The sequence below is a fragment of the Mustela nivalis genome (assembly GCF_964662115.1).
Source record: "Mustela nivalis genome assembly, chromosome: 3".
Taxonomy (NCBI): domain Eukaryota; kingdom Metazoa; phylum Chordata; class Mammalia; order Carnivora; family Mustelidae; genus Mustela; species Mustela nivalis.
In genome coordinates, this window is record NC_139022.1 from 10812824 (window position 1) to 10837043 (window position 24220).

The 24220-nt window shown below is 34.4% G+C and overlaps 1 long non-coding RNA gene across 1 annotated transcript in view; it reads right to left on the bottom strand.

Moving 5' to 3' along the window:
- Positions 1-1625: 1625 nt before the first annotated feature.
- LOC309861295 overlaps positions 1626-24220 on the bottom strand; it is a 73242-nt gene continuing 50647 nt past the window's right edge. Inside the window, exon 4 of the long non-coding RNA XR_014309848.1 lies at positions 1626-1671. This is a non-coding gene — a long non-coding RNA (uncharacterized lncRNA). The remainder of the gene's footprint in view (positions 1672-24220) is intronic.

Here is a 24220-nt window from a genome sequence, read left to right on the forward strand (position 1 = left end):
TTTTGTCTTTTTGTCAAACAATGCACATGCACATATTTGACAGAGAGACAGAGAGATCACAATCAGGGTGTAGAGCTGGAGAGGGAAAAGCTGACTTACCCCTGAGCAGGGAACCTGAGAACAGAGTCGATGCCAAGACCCTGGGATCATGAGTTGAGCTGAAGGCCGCCTCTGAACTGATAGGCACAATCCATGACACATTCTTTGACTTCTGAATACGTCCTAGTTCTAGACGTAAACCACTGCTCTGTCATTGTTCACAAATGCAGGGGAAATGGATTTTGGCTTGGGCTGGTGTTGCTTGAGCTATCTGGCCTGCTTCGAGAGCTGGTATAGTTTGTCCTCTTGAGGTAAGTGACTTGGCTATGTACAAACTACACTCCCACACATATTTAGGTAAAGAGAATTCCTCCATTGATAGCTTTTGCAGAGGGAATGAAACTATGTCTTGTTGTTCTATGCTTCTGTGGATGGTGATGTGAGTCCTCCTTGCCTCTGAATCTGGATCTCTGTTTCTGCTCCCAGATGAGGGACAGTTTTAGCTCTGAATTCTCAAATCCATGTTCAGCCCTCTTTTTTTTCTCTCACTCCTACTTCTCCTACAATAAGCACCTCTTTCTATTCCTTGGAGTCAATGACTTTCCTAAGCTCATTGTCATGTTTCATCATTCTTCCTTCTTTCTTTGGATTTGTTTCCTTATTTACCAATCCTTTTCTGCCAGGTCAAAAATTTGGTCCTTTGCTTCTGCCAGCTTCTTGGACTTTTCCTTCAGTCTGCTACCAATCTTTTAATGATGATTCTAAATGTTATTTAGAGAGACTTTCTGTTCTTAATATATTTCAAATATTCTACACAAGGCAAAGTGGATCCAAGTAATCTGTAAACAAAATAAGATTTTAGAGAAGTATATATTTCCAACAGTATTTATAAAATATTACCTTTATGTAAGGCATCATCCTGGACTTTGTGGAAAACACACAAAGGAGTAAGAAGTGGCCCTTCAAGAAACATATACAATATCAAGGTTTAACATGAAGCAGCATGTCTTCTCTAAGTAAAAAAACATTGTACCAACTGACTTTACTGAAACTTTATATTTATTGCTCTCGTTTTAGGTCATAGTGTCCTTCTGCATGCAGGCTGCTATAACGGACATGATATAGACTGAATAGCTTATAAAGAACAGGAATTTATTTCTCACAGTTCTAGAACCGAGAAGTTCAAGATTAAGGAATGGGCAGATCCAGGGAGAGCCCACTTCCTCATAGATGGCTATCTTCTCACTGTAAACGTACATGATGAATGAATCAAGAGAACTCTCTGGGGTCTCCTTTAAAAGGACTGTAATCCCACTTATAACCTAATCACCTCCCAAAGGCCCCTATGTTTTAATACTATCACTTCCAGAGTTAGATTTTGTAATATGATTTTGGGAGACATAAACATTCACACCATAGTATATATAAACAAAAGAGACACAAAAACAACAAACAACAAAAATTATTTTAACTACCTTTTATTTTCAACTACATAAAATTTTAATTTGTTTCTATATAATATTAAATAACTCATTTGAGTGATTCACTTATATCCAATGCATCTGAGTGCAATTAAATTTGCTTACCCAACATATCCAGCAGCATATTTCTTCAGACTATCCCATTCCCCACCTTACAGGATTTACCACAATTAGAAGACAGGGGATAGAGGATAGATAGATAGATGTATACATAAAAACACTTGTACATACACATATGCATATTTTTTCCTGTTAATGATACTCATGCAAATAAAATTTAAGCTCAAGGAAACCTGTCTTGTGTGTTACTTAGTATCCAGTTTTGAGTCAACATCCAAAAACAAATAATCCAATAAAAACATGGATAGAAGACATGAACAAGTGTTTCCCCAAAGAACACATTCAAATGTTCAGTAGATACATGAAAAGATGTCCATCATCATGTATCATCAGGAAATTGCAAAGCAAAACTAGAAAGAGATACCACCTCACACCTGTCAGAATGGCTAAAATCAACACTACAAGAAACAAAAGGTGTTGGAGAGGATGTGAAAAAGTAACACTTGTGGGGGCTGCCTGGGTGGCTCAGTGGGTTAAGCCTCTGCCTTCAGCTCAGGTCATGATCTCAGGGTCCTGGGATCAAGTCCCACATTGGGCTCTCTGCCAGGCATGGAGCCTGCTCCCTCCTCTCTCTCTCTACTTGTGATCTCTCTCTGTCAAATGAATAAAATCTTAAAAAAAAAAAAGAAAAAGTAACAATTGTGAACTGTTGGTGGTGATGCAAACTGATACAGCCATATTTGAAAACAGTATGGAATTTCCATAAAATTTAAAAATAGAAGTCCTTTTTGATCCAACAATCCTGTTGGTGTGTATTTACCCAATGAATTTAAGAAAACTTATTCAAAGGGATGCTAGCACCCCTATGTTTATAGCAGCATTATTTATAAAGCTAAGATATGGAAAGAACCCAAGTATCCATCAATTGATGAATAAATAAAGAATAAGTGGTATGTATATACAATGGAATATTATTCTGCCATAAAAAAGACTGAAATCTTGCCATTTGCAATAACATGGCTGGAACTAGACAGTATAATGCTAAAAGTGAAATAAGTCAGAGAAAGACAAATACCTTTACTCATATATGGAATAAAAGTAACAAAACAAACAAGCAAAGGGGAAAATAATAACACATAGAAAGAGAAACAAAGCTAGAAACAGACATTTCATAACGGAGAACAAACTGATGGTTACTTGAAAGGATCTGAAAGGAGTGATGGATTAAATAAGTGATGGGGGTTAATTAGAGCACTTGTCATGATGAGCACCGAGTGCTATATGTTATATTGTACACATGAAACTAATACAACCATATATGTTAACTAACTGGATTTCAAATGAAATTTTTTTAAAATCCCACTTTTTAGCTCACATTCTGGCTTACAAAAGGGATTTAGTCAGGAATTTGGAGATTAGTTAATGAACAAATAAGGGGTGAACAGGCAGTTGTTAGATAAAATTACTATCCTTTCTGGCATGACTTATACCTTTTATCTAGAATTAATTTTAGCATTTTAGACTCTTCCTATTTTATTTTGAGTCATTAAACAAAAATTTCCTCAAAGGACCTTAGACTCCATCCAATTTGAGCAACAGTGTGAGAGAGGAAATGGTGTCCAGAAGGAAAAAAAAAAAAAAAGAAAAAACTACTTTTGTTTACTAGTGAATGCATAGTTCTTCCACAGAAGAAGCTCTAAATGGTCATGGCTCCAGCTTTATATGTGTTCAGTCATATGTTCAGAAGTAGGTAACACTATCAAAAAATATAAAGCATCTGAGATTATTTTCCCTTATTTGAAAGCTGGTGTATGAGTCTGCCGTGGTTTCTTGGGTGTTGATAGAAGACGCAGACTCATGGTTCAGAAATAATATAGTTTATTATTCACAGCATTAGAGGTAGCCAGAATATTAACAGTATTTGTGTGTGTGTGTGTTTCTGTGTTTGTGTGTGTGTGTGTGTGTGTGTGTGTGTGTGTGTGTGTGTGTAGGGGTGGGAGTTATATATCAGTTCTGAGCCTCAGTTCCCACAAGAAGAATCAAAACAGAGGCAGATAATATTTGCAAAAACAACAGGTTAAGTTAAAAAAAAAAGATACTATTTCTGTCCTCCAAGTATATTCAATACAACCATCTTCAAAAGATGGTCTAGAACAAATAATAAATGCAGAAATGTAAGCAACCAATTGAAAAGTGTCTCCCAAGAAACACACTTTGAGAGTCTTCCTTTGACAAAAATACTATAGGATATTACATGAATCAGGTGCATTGAATACTGGAAGGTTAAAATTACAAGGGACCAAATATTTTTAAGCAGACTGGCATCCAGTAGAGTTCAAATAGGTTTTATAAGATTGAGGAAAGAAGCCATCAAAACCTGGGCCCAGGGGCGCCTGGGTAGCTCAGTGGGTTAAGCCTCTGCCTTTGGCTCAGGCCATGATCTCAGGGTCCTGGGACCGAGCTCTGCATCAGGCTCTCTGTTCAGCAGGGAGCCTGCTTCTCCCTCTCTCTCTGCATCTCTGCCTACTTGTGGTCTCTGTCTGTCAAATAAATAAATAAAATCTTAAAACAAAACAAAACAAAACAAAAAACCTGGGCCCAATTTTCCCAAAAGTATGATTCTGATTCTAGTCTCTATGATGTTATCCCTTGAAGACAATGTCTCTAATTGAGTTGAATGAGTTTACTAAAGAGCATACCCCCATTTGTTGTAGGAGATGAACAATATGCAAGAGGCAAAATGCCACATGGAAGCCACCTGGTCTTCAGTGGAATATAGAATCAGTTCCTTTGGGATGAATTTGTTCCACATTTGACTTCCCACTTAAGGGAAAATAAGAGTGCCTTCCAATAGATTTTAAATAGGAAATGACAACGGAAGCTTATACAAGATTATAAAATGGGAAATTTCATTTAGATAAGCAATAATTTCAAAGTCATCTTCTTAATATTACAGACTCTTCACATAATCATAAATTTATTTTGGTATTATATGGTAATTTCAAATATAGTAAATATAAAGAATTTACCTCTGTAATTATAGCGATTCTGGTCGTAGTTTAATGGCAACAAAACTTCAAGTTAGAAGTATGGTCTACCAATTATGAATACATTTGGAAATGGTGTGTCATCTTCACTCCACTTGTCTCACTAAAACAGTGAGCCAAAAAAAGTAGGTCCAAGCTGTTTACTATGTTCAAAATGAGTTGCTTTTGCACTTGGTAAAGAAGCAGTCATATTTTGGAAGAAGAAACTGAGGCTATTAATATTTTCAACTTATTTTCAGAAAAGAAAAGAAAGGATAATCTAAGCTAAAGCCAAAATCTTACACAAGGTGGCAGGAGAAAGGTCTTTTCCCAGATAAAGGGTTTTTCAACTTAGCCATGTTAGGAGGAAGAAGAGATGAGACATTGTGCACTTGACTAACGTTTGTACACTGTTCAAAAAGTTTTCAAAATAATGTGTATTATTTTTCTTCTTTTAGTTGAGACAAAAACAAACAAACAAACAAAAAACCACTAATGAGCTTACTCTTAAAAGGAGGTAAACAAGAAACTAGCAAAGATTGAGTGTTAGGTATTGTCCCCCTCCTTTTTTTTTAAATTATGTTATGTTAGTTACCATACAATACATCATTAGTTTTTGAAGTAGTGTTCCATGATTCATTGTTTGTGTAAAACACCCAGTGCCCCATGCAATATGTGCCCTCCTTAATACCCATCACCAGGCTCACACATCCCCATATCCTTCTCATCTTTAAAACCCTCAGTTTGTTTCTTGGAGTCCATAGTTTTTCATATATCATTTCCCCCTCCAATGCCCCCACTTAATTTTTCCTTTCCTTCTCCTAATGTCCTCAATGCTACCTTAGGTTCCACAAATAAGTGAAACCATATGATGATTGACTTTCTCTGCTTGACTTATTTCACTTAACATAATCTCCTCCAGTCCCATCCATGTTGATGCAAAAGTTGGATATTCATCCTTTCTGATGGCTGAGTGATATTCCATTGTATCCATAGATCACATCTTCTTTATCCGTTTGTCTGTTGAAGGGGATCTTGGCTCTTTCAACAGAATGGCTATTGTGGACATTGCTGCTATGAACACTGGGGTGCATATGGCCCTACTTTCAAGTAAAATAGAGCTAGCCTATGACCCAGCGATTGCACTACTGAGTATTGACCTCAAAGATACAGATGTAGTGAAAAGAATTAGGTATTGTTAAAGCACAAATGCAGGGGATAGAAATTATGGTACAGAAGAGGGAAGGGCAACCATATGGCAGAGTAGAATAAAGTAGCTCAGGAAGAAATTAGTCATATCCAGATATTGTAAGGCATGTGGGGTTGGCAGGGAGAGCATGAGAAATCATGAGAGAAGAGAGAGAAAATGGACCAGGCAGGAGGGTTTATAACATTTTAACATCTAAGGTAAGCATATGCAAAGCAGAATAGGGAAAGAAATAAAAGTTTTTATAAGACTCAATACATAAGGAATAACGTGGAGGACACTGGGAGATGGAGAGAAGTGTGCTGGGGGAAATCGGAGGGAGAAACAAACCATGAGAGACTGTGGACTCTGAGAAACAAACTGAGGGTTTTGAAGAGGAGGGTGGCAGGTGGTTGGGTGAGCCCAGTGGTGGGTATTAAGGAGGGAATTTATTACATGAAGCACTGGGTGTGGTGCATAAACAATGAATTTTGGATCACTGAAAATAAATTAAAAGAAAAAAAAAGACTGACTACAGACATGGACCTCAGTGTAACACAGATATGAAACTCACTGGAATACCAGCCACTTCCCACCGACACACACAGACTATGATAATAATAAATAAAAATTCAATTAAGAAAATTGCCTGCCAAATAATTTTTCCTCTTTTTTATTTTTATGATTCTTATTTTTATTTTATTTTTAAAGTTTTTATTTAAATTCCAGTTAGTTAAAATAAGGTTAATATTAGTTTCAAGCGTACAATATAGTGATCAACACTGCCATACAATGGCTTAAATATAAAAATGAAAAAAAATTTTTTTTAAAGATTTTATTTTTAAAAACCTCTACACCCAAAATAGATTTCAAACGTACAACCCCAAGATCAAGAGTTACATATTTTACTGACTGATCCAGCCAGGCACCCCAACAAATAAAAATTTTATAAAATTGTTGAGTTTGTGGAAGTCTCATTTGCTCAGTCAGTTAAGTGTCTGCCTTTGGCTCATATCATGATCTCAAGAGTCCTGGGATCGAGCCCCATATTGCTCATGTGCTCTCACTCTCTCTCTCTCCCTCTCTCTCTGGCTTTTGCTCTTAAATAAATAAATAAGATATTTTTTTAAAAAATTGTTGAGTTTGTTTAACTAGTTTTAAACTAGTAGACAGAGATGAAGATAAAGTATGATCTCATGGCAAGGAAAAATACAACTTACACGTTTTAAAAATAAAATGTGCAATGCAAGTTACATCACTTCTTTTATCACCACACAGGGACTTTCCCTACTGAGTTGTTGTAATGTAAGGACCTATTTTATATTTTTATATTTTAGCAAGAGGCTTCCATTGAGGTTAACCCTGAAACTGTCCTTGCTCCCCTTTCCCCAGGGGATTCACTTAAAAACAAGACCTGGAAATCAGCTCCAGGTTACAAAGCCCATATACAAGGGTGGGTCAGGCAGGGGGAGACATCAATCAGCGGGAGAGGGGGGGGTGTTTACATACTGTCTCCCTAGATACTAAAAAGTATGCCCCACTCCTCTGCCCTTTGGGAACCGTCTTGACACCAATCCTAATCAAGGTGTAATAGGCTGGGTCAAATGTCTATACTAGGGTAAATTGAACCTCAATTGGTCACCTAGCCTCACTGTGGAGTTTCCTGTGTGTGTTAAAATCTCATTGGTCACCTGTGCGTGGCCAGGCCTGACTTCATGGCCTTTGCCCTTAAAAGCTAGACTGTGAAACAGTTAAGAGTTGCCTTCTCTCATAAGAGGTGTGGCTCTGAACGTTTGGTTAGATTCTTGATGCTTGGTATGAAATAAGGCTTTGCTTGACCTTCGCTTTACATCAGTCTCGCTCCTTTAATCATAGACCCATTATTGGGGCATAACAGTATTAATCTTATAAGTCCACAATGCATCCATCATCCATTCTACCCCTTAACATTCCCCTTTGGACAGACCCATGATCTAGAACAAGCCTTATTTTATAGTGCCTTGTAGGAGATTTTGGCTGCTGCCTAAATTGCCTACTTTCCTCTCACCATTACCACAGAAATTGGGTCCACTGAAACAAAGGGGTAGTGTAAGAAATTAACAACTTCCATAAATCTCTTTAAATCATAAAGTATAAGATTGTGATACCTTTTTTTCTGCCACATAACCAATTCTTGCAAGAATAAGGTCATATAAGAGAATTTACAACACATGCTAGCATTATCCTACTGGACCCAGATCATTTGTATGTTTCTCTGTCTCTGAGAAATGTAGTTATTTACATGACTGAAACCTACAAATTGTTTGATATGACTACTAATATTACCTACATTATTTTAAAGCCGGTTTAAGGCTTCTGAAATACATAGGTTTTGTAAACACTTATTAAGCATCTTGTATATATCAAACACTTTAAAAATCTCTGCTTTAAAAACAGAACAAAAAAACTCTACCTCAATGGAACTTTGAGTCTGAAAAAGATACAGGCAATATACAAGGCAACAGATAGAATAATTACATATTTGATTATATACTCCGAGGATGTCACATTAAATTGATATGAAAATGATGAGAAGGATCTGGATTTCTTGTCAAAATTTTTTACCTTAAAAAGAAATTGATATTTAGGGAAAGTTGTTACTGAAAGAGGTCCTGTGTCAACCAATAATGTTAAACCATGATCTGAATAAATTTTCCAGTTGTGATCATTGCTTTGTTTAGCTGTCTTATATTAAGACTGAATTTAGTAATTCAGTCTCAGATTTCAGTAAGTCTTTTTTTTAATGATTTTATTTATTTATTAGAGAGAGAGAGGGAGGGGCAGAGGGAGAGGAAGAACCAGACTCCTTGCTGAGCAGGCAGCTGATGCATGACTGGATCCTAGTACCCTGGCATCATGGCCTAAGCTGAAGGAAGACACTTAACCAACTGAGCCACCCAGGCACTCTAGACTGTAAACTTCTTAAAGGAAAAAAGTTGATTCTTCTAGAAGTTCCACAGACATTTCTAACATCCATAAGAAAGCATGTACTGATGTAAAATACCAGCAAATCAAATTATTTAGAAAAGAAAGAAAGAAAGAAAAGATATATCTGGATAAAGAGAAAAACAGAAAATCTAATAATACATTGAATTATTAGAGCAAAGAGTGGAGGAAGAGAAAATAAATATGAAATAGAGATTTCCACTAAAAGAAAAAAATTGAATAAGGCAGGAGATTTAGAAAATTATTATGACAGACTTGAGAAAAAATAAAAAAGGAGTTTTTAGAAAATAGCAATGAATGAAAAGGTAAATTGTTCCTACCTCTATAATATTAGCTGTTTGTTGTTGTTGTTGTTGTTGCTAATTTACCTATTTAAGCTAATAAACAAAGAAAGGTTTCATTTAGGGATAAGGTTTCTATATATATATATTTTTTTCCATTTAGGGATAAGGTATATATATATATATATATATATATATATATATATATATATTTTAATTGTTAGAAAATGTGTCAAAGAAAGTGTTTAAACTTTAAGATACAGATGCAACATGTAAAAAACTACATTGTTTGAACGTCTAATTTGTAAATGCTGTTAGAGGAAACTTTGTGGAAATGTCCTTATGTGGTTGTGTTTCTGGAACTAGGTATATTTATTAATAAGGAATAGTTTAAAATTATGAAATGACCAGGAGTGGACAATTTTCCTAATCCTATCAGCTCTTTGCAGCTCTTTTATTAGCCCCCTTCAGGAATACCAGCTTTATTTATCTAATTAAATTTTATATTAATATGCTTTTGACTTTTGGCCTTTCTCTTCATTCTGTTCTTTTTTATTAAATATTTATATTAAATATATCGATTTAATTAAATAACTATTTTTTAGAATGTAAAATATTTCAAATTTAGATTGTTAAATATTAAATCATTAATTTAATAAATAAATATCTAAACATAATTAAATAAAATAATTTATTTATTAAAATAAATAAAATAATGTTGTCATTATCTGAGCATGTATTTTTAAATAGTCTAAAAACAACCATCTAATAAAGTCTAAATACATTGAGATCAGATATTTATACAAGTTAACCCAGACACTCAACCCACAGACAGTTTCAAAACATTTGTTTTTTTTTAAAGATTTTATTTTTTTATTTGACAGAGAGAGATCACAAGTAGGCAGAGAGGCAGGCAGAGAGAGAGAGGAGGAAGCAGGCTCCCTGTGGAGCAGAGAGCCTGATGCGGGACTGGATCCCAGGACCCTGAGATCATGACCTGAGCCGAAGGCAGTGGCTTAACCGACTGAGCCACCCAGGCGCCCCTCAAAACATTTGTTTTATCTACTACTCAAAATACGATTGTAATGTATTTATTTATAACTTTGATGTAGCAAGGAAACTTGGAGGAAAAGGAGACATTTGCTTTTAATATTTGAAAATTATTTTGTTGATTTAAAAAAAATAAAACCCTTAACAAATGAGCATTTCTTCTTAAATAACACTGTGAAGTTTCTGAGTCACATTCTATTAAAAGTGGTGATAAAATGGCCTCAGTTACTCATTTAAATTATCAGCTGAATGGGTAACAAATGAAGTAGAGAGCTTTTTAATTATTTATGAATGTATTGCTTGTGGAAGGAGTGCCACATAGAGTCACCTCTCTTTTTGGCTTTGTTTTGTGAGCAGCAGTGGAATCTATGAATGAGATTAAACATAAGGACATTCACAGAAATTCTTAATGAACTTCTGGGGAAGGGCAATAAGTGCAAGGAAAAACTGCAGCAAGACTAATTACAAATTTCAAGTGGTCATTGCTTAATTATAGAAGCTTTTAGTTCAAGTAATATATCTTTTTTATGAGCCTATCATATTGTATTAATTACCACAAACTGCACTCTTGAACACTTATCTTTTCACATATTTCTTATTCTTAGTACTTAAAATTACCCTTATGATTGATAAGTAAATGGATTTTACTGACAATGCATTTATTTACATAAATAAATAATGCTGTTTATATATATAAAAACAATTGAATATGTGTATGTGTTCAATGAAATTTTTTTTCAAATTAACATCTTAATTCTACCACATTGATTACAAATAGATATAGACTTTATAGATTCATCAAATATTTTATTCTCAAATTTATATCTCCTTTGTGAAGTAAATGAAACTGTATATATTAAATATAATCCTATCACATGTAACAGTTACTAGTGCATCCCAGGACTTACATAGGTCAGGTCCTACTCAAGGCACCACGGATAACTGGATTTAACTTTCTATCCTGGGCGTCTTCTGTATATTTCTGTGGCTTTTATACTACAATCAGGAGGAAGAATTCTTTTGCTAAAAGCTTCCAAATCACTATGTGAGTAGATTATTTGTAGACTAGTGATATAATATTATAGTTTAATATGTAAAGCATGTTAAAATAAAATGGTATTGCCATATTTAATTTATTCAGAAAAGCATTCATTTAGTTATCAAGCATTCATTTGCTTTTTTTAAAGATTTTATTTATTTATTTGACAGACAGCACAAGTAGACAGAGAGGCAGGCAGAGAGAAAGGAAGGGAAGCAGGGTCCCTGCTGAGCAGAGAGCCTGTTGTGGGGCTCTATCCCAGGACTCTGGGATCATGACCTGAGCAGAAGGCAGAGGCTTTAACGCACTGAACCACCCAAGAGCCCCAAGCATTCATTTTCTTTATACAGAAGAGATAGAACAATATTATATAGTAGAAAATACAGTAAATAATCTAGAAACCTTGATCATTGTGTTTTGGCAATTTTAGAACATAAAATTAGCTAAAGCTCAAGTGCAAGTTATATTTGTATCATAGGAGGAAAAGTTAATTAAAAGTTTGTTTATTACCATAGTTTAACACTTCAACAAAATGATAATGAGTCAAAAATTAATGAATATATAAAGTATACAATAAAAACAATAATCTTGAGTGTATGTGACTCACTGTAGGTATTGATAGGCTAGAAATCAAAGGGAAAGTATCTATAGGGTTTGTTCAGTTCCATGCTCATCAGATTAATAGGCTTTCTCATATTGCTTCCTTCATCACATTAATTTGTCTAATGACGTTTTCAAGAGTTAAAGACAGTGATAGGTTCATGGCTGGAGAGAAGGTACAGAATCTAAGATAGTTCAGCAGTGCTTATTATTTAAGAGAAAGACAGCATGAGAGGTGAGGGGTGGAAGGAAAGGGATAAGAAGAGAGAATCTTAAGCAACCTCCTTGCCCAGCACAGAGCCTAAAGGGGCTTCATCTCATCGCCCTGAGATAACAACCTGAGCTGAAATCAAGAGTCAGATGCTTATCTAATTGAGTCACCCAAGTGCACCATTTTTTTCCCTGTATCTTTATTTTCATCTCTTTCTGTAACCGAGTTTCCCTTCAAAATCAGGACTTGCATACACAACCTAAATAATTATTTTGGAATTTGATCACGTGGAAGAGGAGAGAATGAGAAGAGCTAAGTGGTCCAGGAGAAACATATATGAGTTCAGACTGAGTGGATTATGATTGTGGACAACTGAGCATCAATCCTAATGCACAGAATACATCTCAGAATTATTTTCCTGAAACAAGAAAGAATCTGTTTAACCCACTGGCTTCTGCATCCTATCCACAGTGGTTAAAATTCATCCCAGAAGTAATTAATGTCCCTGACTTTTCTATTAATGGTCATGAGAGAGGAGCTGAGTGGGCTTGGGCAGTGTCCCACCTAATGAAAGGCAGAGCAGATTCAGGCAAAAAAAAAAAATATTAGTTCTTTCCAAATTAGATTTAATGGGATTCTGTTTTTCATTCATGAATTCATTTTACATTTTATATTTTATCCATTTTTCTAAGCTTTGGCCAATATTCACTGCATTTTTGAATAGCTTTTATCTATTATTGTAAATCATTTTTCTGCTACATTTGTTTAGTCATGGTTATCCATTTCTTCTTCCAAGTTTTTCAGATATGTGATATCAATTTCCAAATAAATTATTTAAAATGTTTATTTTTTATACTAAACTTCTATGAAAAACATTGATATATGTATTATGGCATATTGTTCCCCTTTCAACTTATTTTTTAAAATGTGAATGTGCCTTGGCAAATATATATTGTTTCATTTTATGTTTATGTAGATTCTTCATAATTTTCCCAAGTTCATTGGCTTATGGATTATATTTTTTAATAATTTTCCTACTGCCAATTAATAGATTTTTTCCATTACCTTGTCTAAGTTGCTATTGCCATTATAAGTAAAAAGCATCTGGAAATCTATATCCCTGTCCAGTTTCCTCAAATCACTCATTATCTTCAGGATCTAGTTGGATTTTCTTACAGGTTCCAGGTGGACAAGCTTTTGAACTGGTGCTAATTATTATTTGTTTGTTTCTGGCTTCCTGCATTTACCAGCTTAGGGATCATTTTTAACAATTATGATGAAATGAGGCATCATATTCTTATTCTCAACTTCATTAATAATGATATTAATGTAACATGTCCTACAAGATAATAATAGATACATGTAAAATAATTTCATTGACCAAAAAAGTGGTGGACAATGTAAATAAAACACAGTGGCAGCCAACTAGTCATTTCAAGTTGAGCTATTTTTTCCCCCTTTATCTTCCTGTCTCTTTAATTTCCTGTAGCACATTCCCACAAAGTATTTTAAGGTGTTTTTATATGCACATACATAGAGATCATCATGGAGTCTAAATCTAATAATTCCTTGTCAGTTTTAAATATTTTAAGTATTGTTCATTCCTATGTAGGTTGTCTATTAACTTTTTCTCCACACTGTACTTAATTTCAAGGAAATATTTAATTTTAATATAAATTAATTAATCACTTTAATAAATATTTTTACCTTATGGATTAATCTTTGATGCTTATTTCTTAATTTTTTTTAACTTTTAAAATTTTATTTATTGAGAGAGAGAGTGAGAGAGAGAGAGAACAAGCACAAGCAGGGGAAGATGCAGAGGGAGAGGGAAAAGAAGAAGCAGGCTTCCCACCAAGCAGGGAGTCAAGCTCAGTCTCAGGGCCTTGGGATCATGATCTGAGGTGAAGGCAGAGGCTTAGCTGACTGAGCCACTGAGTCTAATTGTTATCTTTGATATTTAAGGAAATACTTTATCATCTCTAATTGATCCCCTATGTCACAAATACAGTTTTCTCTATGGTGCTATTAATTTTATTGTCTTAAAATTAGACTCTTTTTCTAGAAGCATTTTTAATCAGTCTCTTAGGTCTATAATTTAGTTTTTATACATTTCATTTAGTATTTTATTTTATCTTCATCATCTCTGAGTATTCCTGACCAGTACTCATTGGTCAAATCTTTCTTATTAATCTATTCCAAAAATTTGTTTGTTTCTATAATATTTTGTTATGACTGCTGTCGTTCTTAAGTTTTGCCTTTATATTCTTTTTGTTTTGTTTTGTTGTTTTATGCTTTGGTTTTTGTTGTATTGTTTTGTTTTTCTTTTGAATTAATACAATTAAACCTTTAGATTTCTTTCATACCTTTAATTATTGTCACTTATTTTCACAAATGATATTACCGTAGTACAGTAATTCTAAATATTTCTGAATTAGCTGTATTTCTTTTTAGGTATAAAGTTAACTTCCAGGTACATGGACTTAATATTTTGGTCATTCTATTCTAGTTTTATTGCCTTATCATTGGAAAATATAGCCTGATACTTAACTCTAGGGAATGATGTGGGAGAGCTAGGTTCTTGTCTCTTGGAGTCAAAGAAGGAATCTCGTGGGCAATGGAGAGTGAGGAAGTGACAGAAGTTTATCAAGTGAATATATAGAAAAAGCTCTCACAACTAAGAGGGGTCCCCACACAGTTAACAATGAGTGGCTTCAGAGTTTATTTTTTATAAAAAGGTAACCAGGCAACTTTAATCCTTTTAACATCTCTATCAATAACTCCTGCAATGGCTTACCTCCTTTTTAGGGTCTGATTATTCTTTTTTGGTTACAGGTGTTTATCATAGAGACACCCACCCCACATGACCCACTCCATACACCTAGGGCAGGGTGGTCCTCCATCCCACATGCCTAGATCAGGGTGCTCTTCCCTGGGATAGGGTGGTCCAATTTATCTCTTTACTCTGGTTTTCCCACACCACATTTTGGGGATTTCTGAGAGCCTGTTCACAAAGTTCCCTATGGATCTCTTCCTCCCTAGCCCCACCTGTCCGTTACTCATTTTGAGAGTTGATATTACCAAAGTACTGTAATTCTAAAAATTTCTGAATTAGCTGTATTATTTCTTTTTAGGTATGAAGTTAACTTCCAATTATATGAATTTAATATTTTGGTCATTGTTTTCTAATTTTATTGCCTTATTCTTGGAAAATATAGCCTGATATTTAACTCTAGGAATTTATTGGCATATACTTCTGGCCTAAATAATGGCCTGTTTGTGTAAATGTTCAACTTATGCTTATATACTTACAGAAGACTATTGTTTTGGGGTCAGGATGGCTACATTTATTAATAGATCAGGAAAATTAGATTCTCTAAATTTTGATGTCTCTTAATTTAATCTAATTATATTATCAGTTAATGAAAGAAGTTAAATTTTTCATGTACTACTGCATCTAAACTTATCAAAGTCTATTGCTATTATTAGACAAGTATTTCATCCTGTTTTTATACCAAGTCTTACATTTAAAAAAATCATACTATATGAAATATTACTTATTATTATTATTAAAGATTGTATTCATTGGGGTACCTGAGTGGCTCAGTCAGTTAAGTGTCTACCTATAGCTCAGGTTATAATACCCGGGTCCTGGGATAGAGCCCCACAGGGGGTTCCCTGCTCAGTGGGGTGCTTCTCCCTCTCCCTCTGTTATTCCCCCTCCTGTGTGCATGTTTTTCTTTTCTCACTCTCTCTCAAATAAATAAGTAAAATTTAAAGATTATCTCTCTCAAATAAATAAGTCAAATTATTTTTCTCAATGGGAGGGATAAGCAGACTCTCCACTGAGCAGGGAGCCTGATGCAGGGCTTAATACCAGGACCCTGGGATCATCACCTGAGCTGAAGGCAGACAACTTGAACCGACTAAGTCACCCAGGCACTCCAGTTGTTTATTTATTTATTTATTTTTATTATGCATATGATTTATCTCTCTTTTCTTCAAGTCTTTTTTTCGATCTTTTTACTTTTTTCCTTTTTTCATAAAACTGAATTATTTCAAGATGACTTGGTCATCCTCTTTACCCCACCCCATAGGTCATAGAGTACATTTTAACTGTTAAAATATTAGTATTTAAGTGCTGCCTACACAAATTAAGGCAAATTATCTGTGGTCTGTATTCCTGAAAATATTTTTTTTTATTATGCCTTTCTATTCCAATGACATTTTATAAGGATCTAAATGTTTACATTTGTGATTATTTTTTTCAAAATAATAAAGCTATTACTTCATTCTTTTTTATATCTGATGTTATTTAAAAAATTTCTGTCAGTCGGATTCTTGTTTCTTTATTAATGAATTATTTTTTTTCTAACACTTTTGATTTTTTTTTGTCTTTGGTATGTATGCCCTAGTTTGGGATTCATAGAGTCAACTATAGTTATGAATATTTTCTTTTCTTTTTTTGTATGTAAGTTTTAATCCAGTGTCTTGACTATTTTATGCTTGAGAAATAGATGTACATTAATATTCAAATATTTCTTTCCTTTTTCTTCTTTCATTTAAAAAAAAGTTATTTATTTTATTTTATTTAAAAAAATATTTATTCATTTATTTGGAGTAGAGAGAGAGGGTCATGAAGAGTGGCTGATTATATACTTTCAATTTGGGAGGAGGTTAGGGATAGCACAAGCCTCCAAGATATTTTATAAACAAGGTTTCCAGGACCTTGAGGGGGCTAGCTATTGTTAGGGAAAGGTCATTTATTACTATTTAGTAAAAACTCAGGGAAGAGACTCTTCTGATGTGTATCAGTGGGTATATGCTTGGGAGATGATTGCCAATGTATATCTTGAGGGCAGGGGTGTGGAATAGAGATAAAGAAGTTTCCAAAGTAATTTTTACATGTGAAAGTAGATTTTCAGTATCCTGGGGGGGTGGACTAAGAATGCTTTTTGCCCTGAGTAGATGTGTCCACATGGAAGCAGCTGAGTCCCCAGAGGAACTTCAAGGACTTGTCAACAGGCTATGAGTAGTAAGGAAATCTAATTTTTTCTCTAGCTTTTGTTCCACACGTATCACCTACATCTTACACCTCTTTTATATTGATAATTTTAATGCTTTGCTGGTATCCAGATGACTATATCCTTAAGTGACTTCTTATCTCTATTGAATCCATTACGTATTCTATCCATTGTATTCTTAATTCAACTAGATTACATATATTTAATCTATTAGTACCACTAGGTTCTTATTCTTGTTTTTATTTCAAAACCTTTCCTTAATTCCTTACATTATTTATTGGGTATATTTTAAATCCCTGATATACTCACTTATTATATATAAGCTGTCAACCTTATTCTTATTTTGAGGTAGCTATATCTTTTTGGGTTTTAGGACATCATACCAACAATGCCAAATAATTTTCAGACAACAGCAGGATATCCAAGAATTCAACTAAATTCTGACACTATCTACCTGAACATTGTGTAAGATTTCATCAGTTAAGGGATCAGTCCTCCAAGACTATCTCCAACCCCATCTCAGATGCCAGTCTCACTGTAGGCCCCAGGTTATTACCTGTGCTTGTGACTGAGCAACTACAGGTTGGAGGTCCCAATGGCCTACTTCTTACGTTCTTTTAATTTGCTACAGGGGCTCACAAAACTCAGAAAAATATTTACTTTATGTTTGCCAGCTTATTAAAAGATATAATAGAAGATTTAAATCAATAGATAGATAAAGAAGTGCACAGGGCAAGGTATGGAGAATGGGCACAGAGCTTCTATTACCTTCTGTAAGACTGCCACTCTTCCTGCCTTTTCATACATTTAACAAACTAAAAGCTTTCTGAACCCAGTCCTTTCAGGTTTTCTGTGGAGGCTTCATGACATAGTCATGACTGACTAAATCATTGTCATTTGCTGATCTAATCTCCAGCTCCTCTTCCCTCCCCAGATAATCCTGAATTGGGAGGAAGGGGAGGCATGCTGGGCAAAAAGTTATAAAGGCTTTCACCAAGTGGTTGGTCCTTCAGGCAAACAGCCCTTACCTTGAGTGAGGTCTGAAGGTCACTTCATTAAAATAACAAAACACACCTCTCTCACACTTATCACAGGAAATTCCAAGAGTTTTAGGAGCTGTGAGTCAGTAGCCATGGTTGAAAACCAAATATTCAGATGACCAAAATATATTTCTTGTAAAACACTATATTACCCTACATGCTTAAGTATTTAATTATGTGATCTTTTAAACTAATATTTTTCTAAGAGTCTAAACTGTTCTGTCAGTAATCTGGATTGGGGAGTGATGTATTGCCAAATTTCTGTCCTTTAAGTCCAGGAAGTCAAAGAGAAACAACAGGAGAGCCCCTTAGAGCAGGAAGTTCAAAGTAACAATGTTGACTACTACTCCCTTTTCTTGATTTTTTTTTAAAACAAGCAAAGCATCTCTTCAGAGTTGCAGTTTAAAGCCAAGAACATGCGGAATTGGGAGAAAAAAAATAGTTAAATTTGGAGACTTGCAGAGGTAGAATCAGAGTAGTGAAAGCCATTACAGTAACTGAACTAACTGAGGTCAGTCTTTGGTGAATCACAGAAAAGGTGGAGTTGTCAAACAAAGGAATCTTTGTTTACAACATACAAGGAGATCACAGGGAATAAGTTCCAAAGCCTTGACTGTTTGAACAGGAGAGAGATTTTTATTTAGTATTTAAGATGAATACTCAGAAGGGGGAGTTTTATTATCCCGTGTATGGTTGGTCATAAGGTTGTGGATGCATGCACATCCACATATGTATTTGTGCAATATGTATTGCATGTTCACCTGAATAAAGCTTGTATTCCACCGAGGGCAGAAACTTCAACGTTAGAATAAAGCAGAGGTAACTGTTGGACAAGGGAAAGGGACTCTGCAGCCTTCAAGAGCAGATATAAACTAGATGGCGTCTTGGGCTCATTTTCTGGGACAAGGAATGCAAGGCCTTGATTACTTTTGAAATAGCACTAGGAGTTTTACTACTGATTTATTGTCTCAATAGCTTAGGCTATTTCCTGGTCTGATGGTGACTGTTAGTTTTCCCATTGCCTTGTTCCCTCAAAATCCTTAACTAGTGAGGTTTTTGCATTTCTTTGTAAGAAACACCCAGGAAGTTTTGGAAGAAGTGTGCTTGGGCAAGTACACAGGTGGGGTATAGATCATTGAAAATAGCTGGGGACAAAAAATGACTTTTCTTATGTCAGGAAAACTATATCTCATCTTTAATTTTCTGGGAACCTCTAACTCTTTCTGCTGATGTTACCAGCAGGCATCTGAGATATTACTGATTGTTCTCTTGAACCTAAGGAAAAGGAAATGTAGAAAGCAAAAGACAAAACTTTAAAATCTATCCTGCAACTCATAATTCACTGCAACCACCTCTCTGTCTTTCCCTTTTCTTTTTTCTCTCTTTCTATTTCTCTCTCACTTTCTCTTTCACATACGCACAACACATGCAAATCAACTTAAAACAATTTTTAATTTTCCCTATTCCATTTTAATATACTTGAGGCATGATCATTTTCTTAGTCAATACAAGAAAAAAAATCTAGGATTCCATCATTCTGTGTGATTAAAGTATTGAGGAATTTACTTCCAATAGCACTTATAAAAACATATTTTATTTAAGTAATATTTTATAATCAGGTGCCTGCATTTTTCTTATTCTCCAACTAGTGTTATTTGGCAATTAATATTTTGTCAATCAATATTCCCCTATATCTGAATATGTGGGCAGTGAGAGATGAGTTAGAGGCAAGGATGGTGAACACTCCCAACAACTGCAGACTACATATATCTTAAGCCATGATTTTCTTTGCAAAGGTCAACATTGATAATGTTCTAGTCATACCTCCGTGTCCCAGGAAAGAAGTAGCATATTTCTTGAAAGACACAGCTATCAAAGCTCCATTGAAAAACCGTAAAGATGGAGAAGGGATTTGCAAATTATATATCTGATAATGGACATCTACTCTGATTATTAAAAAATGAATAAAAATAAAAAACCTTACTAATAACCAAACAGAGTATCCAATTTTACATGTGAAGGAAATAATGGAAGAGACATGTCACCAAAAGGATATGGATGGCTTATAAGCACATGACAAATTTCTCAACATTTAGACATTAAAGAAATACAAATTAAAATCATAATGAGACATGCTTACATATCTATTAGAATGGCTAAAATTATAAAGGCTAATTTTACTTCGTCTGAGCTAGATTGAGAAGCAACAAAAAATCTAAACTGTTGTTGGCATATATCATGATACAACCACTTTGGAAAATAGTTTGAAAATTTTTTTAAATGCAAAATATGTTGCAGTTACACAAATAGCCCTTTTACTTCTAGGAATTTAACCAAGAGAAACAAACCCTATGTTCATACAAGGACTTGTATATGAATTTCATAGCAGCTTTATTTTTAAGAATTGAAAACAATGGAAATGTTCATCAATGTCCATCAATAGAGCAAAGACAAATTATGATCTATTCGTTAAAGAGATTACTATTCAACATCAAAATGAACTATTTACAGTTGGATATTCTCAAAATAATGATGCTGAGAAAAGATAAGCCAGGTAATGAATAGTATATACTGTGTGATTCTATGACTATAAAAAAATCTAGAAAATACAAATTTATATATAGTCACAGTCACCAAATATATTGGGGAGATTTTAGTGCCTTCTTCTGTGCTCCCATAGCTTCCTACACTTGGATCTCCGAGCATTTGTTACAACATGTGAAAATATGAACTCTTTTTCTTTATTCTGTCTTACTACAATAAGAATCCTTGAAATTTTATGGACATTTGAACTCTCAGTTATTAGCAGAAATTCTATCACACAGTAAGTTTCCAATTATAAAAGCCAGAGTTTTACAATGACTTCTAAGCTTTTACATGATCTAGCCACTCATTTAACCTCTGTGACCTCTTTCCCTGCTACTCTTCAGTCACTCACAGTGGCCTCCTTGCTATTCCTCAGATATGCCAGGCATGATCCAACCTTATGGCCTTCAAGATAGCCAATTCCTTTGTCTGGAGTGACCTTATTGCTGATAGTTCTGGGCAAATTCATCACCTTTCCATACCTTTGTTCAATTGTCAGCTTCATTGTAACCACCATGATCTTCCTATTAAAAATTTTAACTCCCCATCCCCTTCCTAGCAACCTTGATTTTTCTCACCCTGATCTAATTTTTCTTTTTCCCCATTATACTCATCAATTTTGAATGCACTATGCAATTTTTATTAAGGTTTATAGCTTTTAATTGTCTCACCCATGAAAATAAAAGTTCTACAAAGCCAAGTATTTCATTTACCAGTGTAGTCTGAAGTAATATCTGCCATATAATAGGTTCAATAGACAATTGGTAAATTTCGGAATAAATTAATGTTGAGAGTATACTGAATTTCTTAAGTCATTTCAATAATTTTTTCCAAAATATAAACTATGTAAAACATACCTTAAATTTACTTTCAAAATATTTTATAGCATATAATGGACAATATACATAAGCCTTAAAGAAACAATCATATAAATAACCATTTCATACCTACTTAAAAACTGCATAATACCACACTCCTAGATCCTCTCTGAACGTTCTAAATTAACCCTTCAAAGGAAATACATTTTTAAAAATAACAGTTTTTTTGTCAATATATTAATAAAATAAAAGTTTCATTCATCTATGTAGATCATAATAAATGTTTTTAATAAGCATGAAATTATAACTCTGAAGTGTGCTAAAATGAAACCACCTGCGAAGGGGGAGAGAACAAAAATAAACATCATTTTTCCAAATAAGAGGAATTTATTACTTTTGAACCCAAGCATGTGGATTTGTTCAAACTGGCAATAAAGGAATATGGAAACACAAACCATAGAAAGTCATATTTTAGATTTCTAAAAGACTTTGAAGTGAAGAGTATACATTTTTTGAATGCTACATAATGCTACATAATGACAAGATGACAGGTTGTGACAAATAGCATTTAATAGCTCTACTCATAATGGAACGGAAGGTGTCATTTCCCTATAATTTTATATATATCATTAATTTACTATATCTGGATACAACATATTACCAAACAGATGTTCATCAAAGACTAAATCATTTTTAATGGAACATAATAATTTGAACCTACATGTATTAATCATTTTTTTCGATCTAACATTTATAGTCTCGCTAAACATTTTATCAGTTGTCGACAAAATTCAAAAAAAATAGGATAAAAAGTCGTGTTTGGAAAAGTAGATTTTTTTTCAAATTTGCATTTAAATGAAAATATTTGATGATATTTTTAAAACTTTAAATGTAATTTTATATATATCTGACCTATCAGATGATATAAAATTTTTGGAGAAAATATGACATATTTTTTTATCTTGGTTGAAGGTATTAATAAAGAGCAACTGTTTGTATTATTTGTATTGTGATATCTTAGTTAATAAACATGAATAACTGGTATAAAATGTGTTTTTTAAAAAATTTTATTTATTTACTTGACAGAGATCACAGGAAGGCAGAGAGGCAGCCAGAGAGAGAGGAATGGAAGAAGGCTCCCTGCTGAGAAGAGAGCCCACTGTAGGACTCAATCCCAGAAATCTGGAATCATGACCTGAGCCGAAGGCAGAGATTTTAACCCAATGAGCCACCCAGGCGCCCTAAAATATGTTTTTTTTAATATATATATATATAGAATTATAGTTCTTGCCAAAATATGGACCTAGCTGGAACTGAATGCCTCCTTCAAAGTCAGCTCTGGAGAAATTATGCAAGTGTAATATGGAACTATTTCAGATATTAACCAAAAACAAAGAAATGATGATAAATTCATTAAAAGACTCAAAGTTGCTCTTGACTGGTATGTTTCAAGCTCTATTCCTGGTTTGAAGACAGGTTTTAACAGGCCTGTCACTGTAGAAATCAGCTGGATGTTTAGAGGCTATCAGAACTGTACAAAAACCTTGAAGGGGTAAAGACTTGAAAATTCTTTAGAGAGATTAGCTCCCTAAGGCATTATTCCTCCACACGTTTTTCTCCAATCAATTAAGACTGATGGATGAGGGGCACCTGAGTGGCTCTCTCATCACGTGGGTGGTGGGTTAAGCCTCTGCCTTCATCTCAAGTCATGGTCTCTGGGTCCTGGGATCCAGCCCCACATTGGGCTCTGCTCAAAAGGAAGCCTGCTTCCCTCCCTGCTTGCCTGCCTCTCTGCTTACTTGTGATCTATCTCTCTCTCACTTTCTCTCTCTGTGTCCAATAAATAAATAAAATCTTAAAAAAAAAGGCTGATGGATGATAAATCATGAAAACTGCTCCCTCCAAATGATGCTTCTTCATAAGGATTTAAGAATTTAAAATTGTAAGAATTTAAAATTGAAACTTGATCGTAGAATTTATCTTATAGAATAACATCAAGTGAAGGCAGTTATTATTAGTTCTGAAGTATTTGTGATTCTGAATTCTTGGCCTCATTAGTAAATTTATTTCTAAATTCTCCCATGGAGTGGTGATTGGCCTTCAGTCTTTCATTGATGTACATCATTGCGTCAAATGAGATGTGTGTGCCCAGAACTATATATAATCTTCTTTGTATTTCACTGGAGGTGGCATTTCTGAGTTTTGTTCAATTGAATTTGGACAGATGTTTTAATAGTCACTTCTAGAGTTGGCCCTGGAGAATATCTTCCTTTTTTTCTCTTCCCAATTCTCTGAAAAACCCTGACTAATTCACATTATCACAGTGATATCACAATTCAAGTTTTTCCAAACACTATACCTGCAAAATAGAAGGAAGCTACTCAGAATGTAATACTATTGTGAAAGATTGAGAAAGAAAACATTATTATAATTAAGCTACCAGGTTTCAATGTATTTTATTGTTGCTTAGAAAATCCTAGCATACCCAGACTTTACAGAGATTTGATGATCCGAAGAGGAGCTGAACTCATGGACCAAAATAACTATGCATATAAAAAGTACAATTACTTACCTAAAAAAGATGATGTGGTTAACTTTATATGGCAATCCAAGTGTTATTGGAACAGGAATTAAAAAAAATTAGCTTAGGGGCGCCTAGGTGGCGCAGTGGATTAAGCCACTGCCTTCAGCTCAGGTCATGATCTAAGGGTCCTGGGATCAAGTCCTGCATCAGGCTCTCTGCTCAGCAGGGAGTCAGCTTCCCTCTCTCTCTCTATCTCTCTCTCTCTGCCTG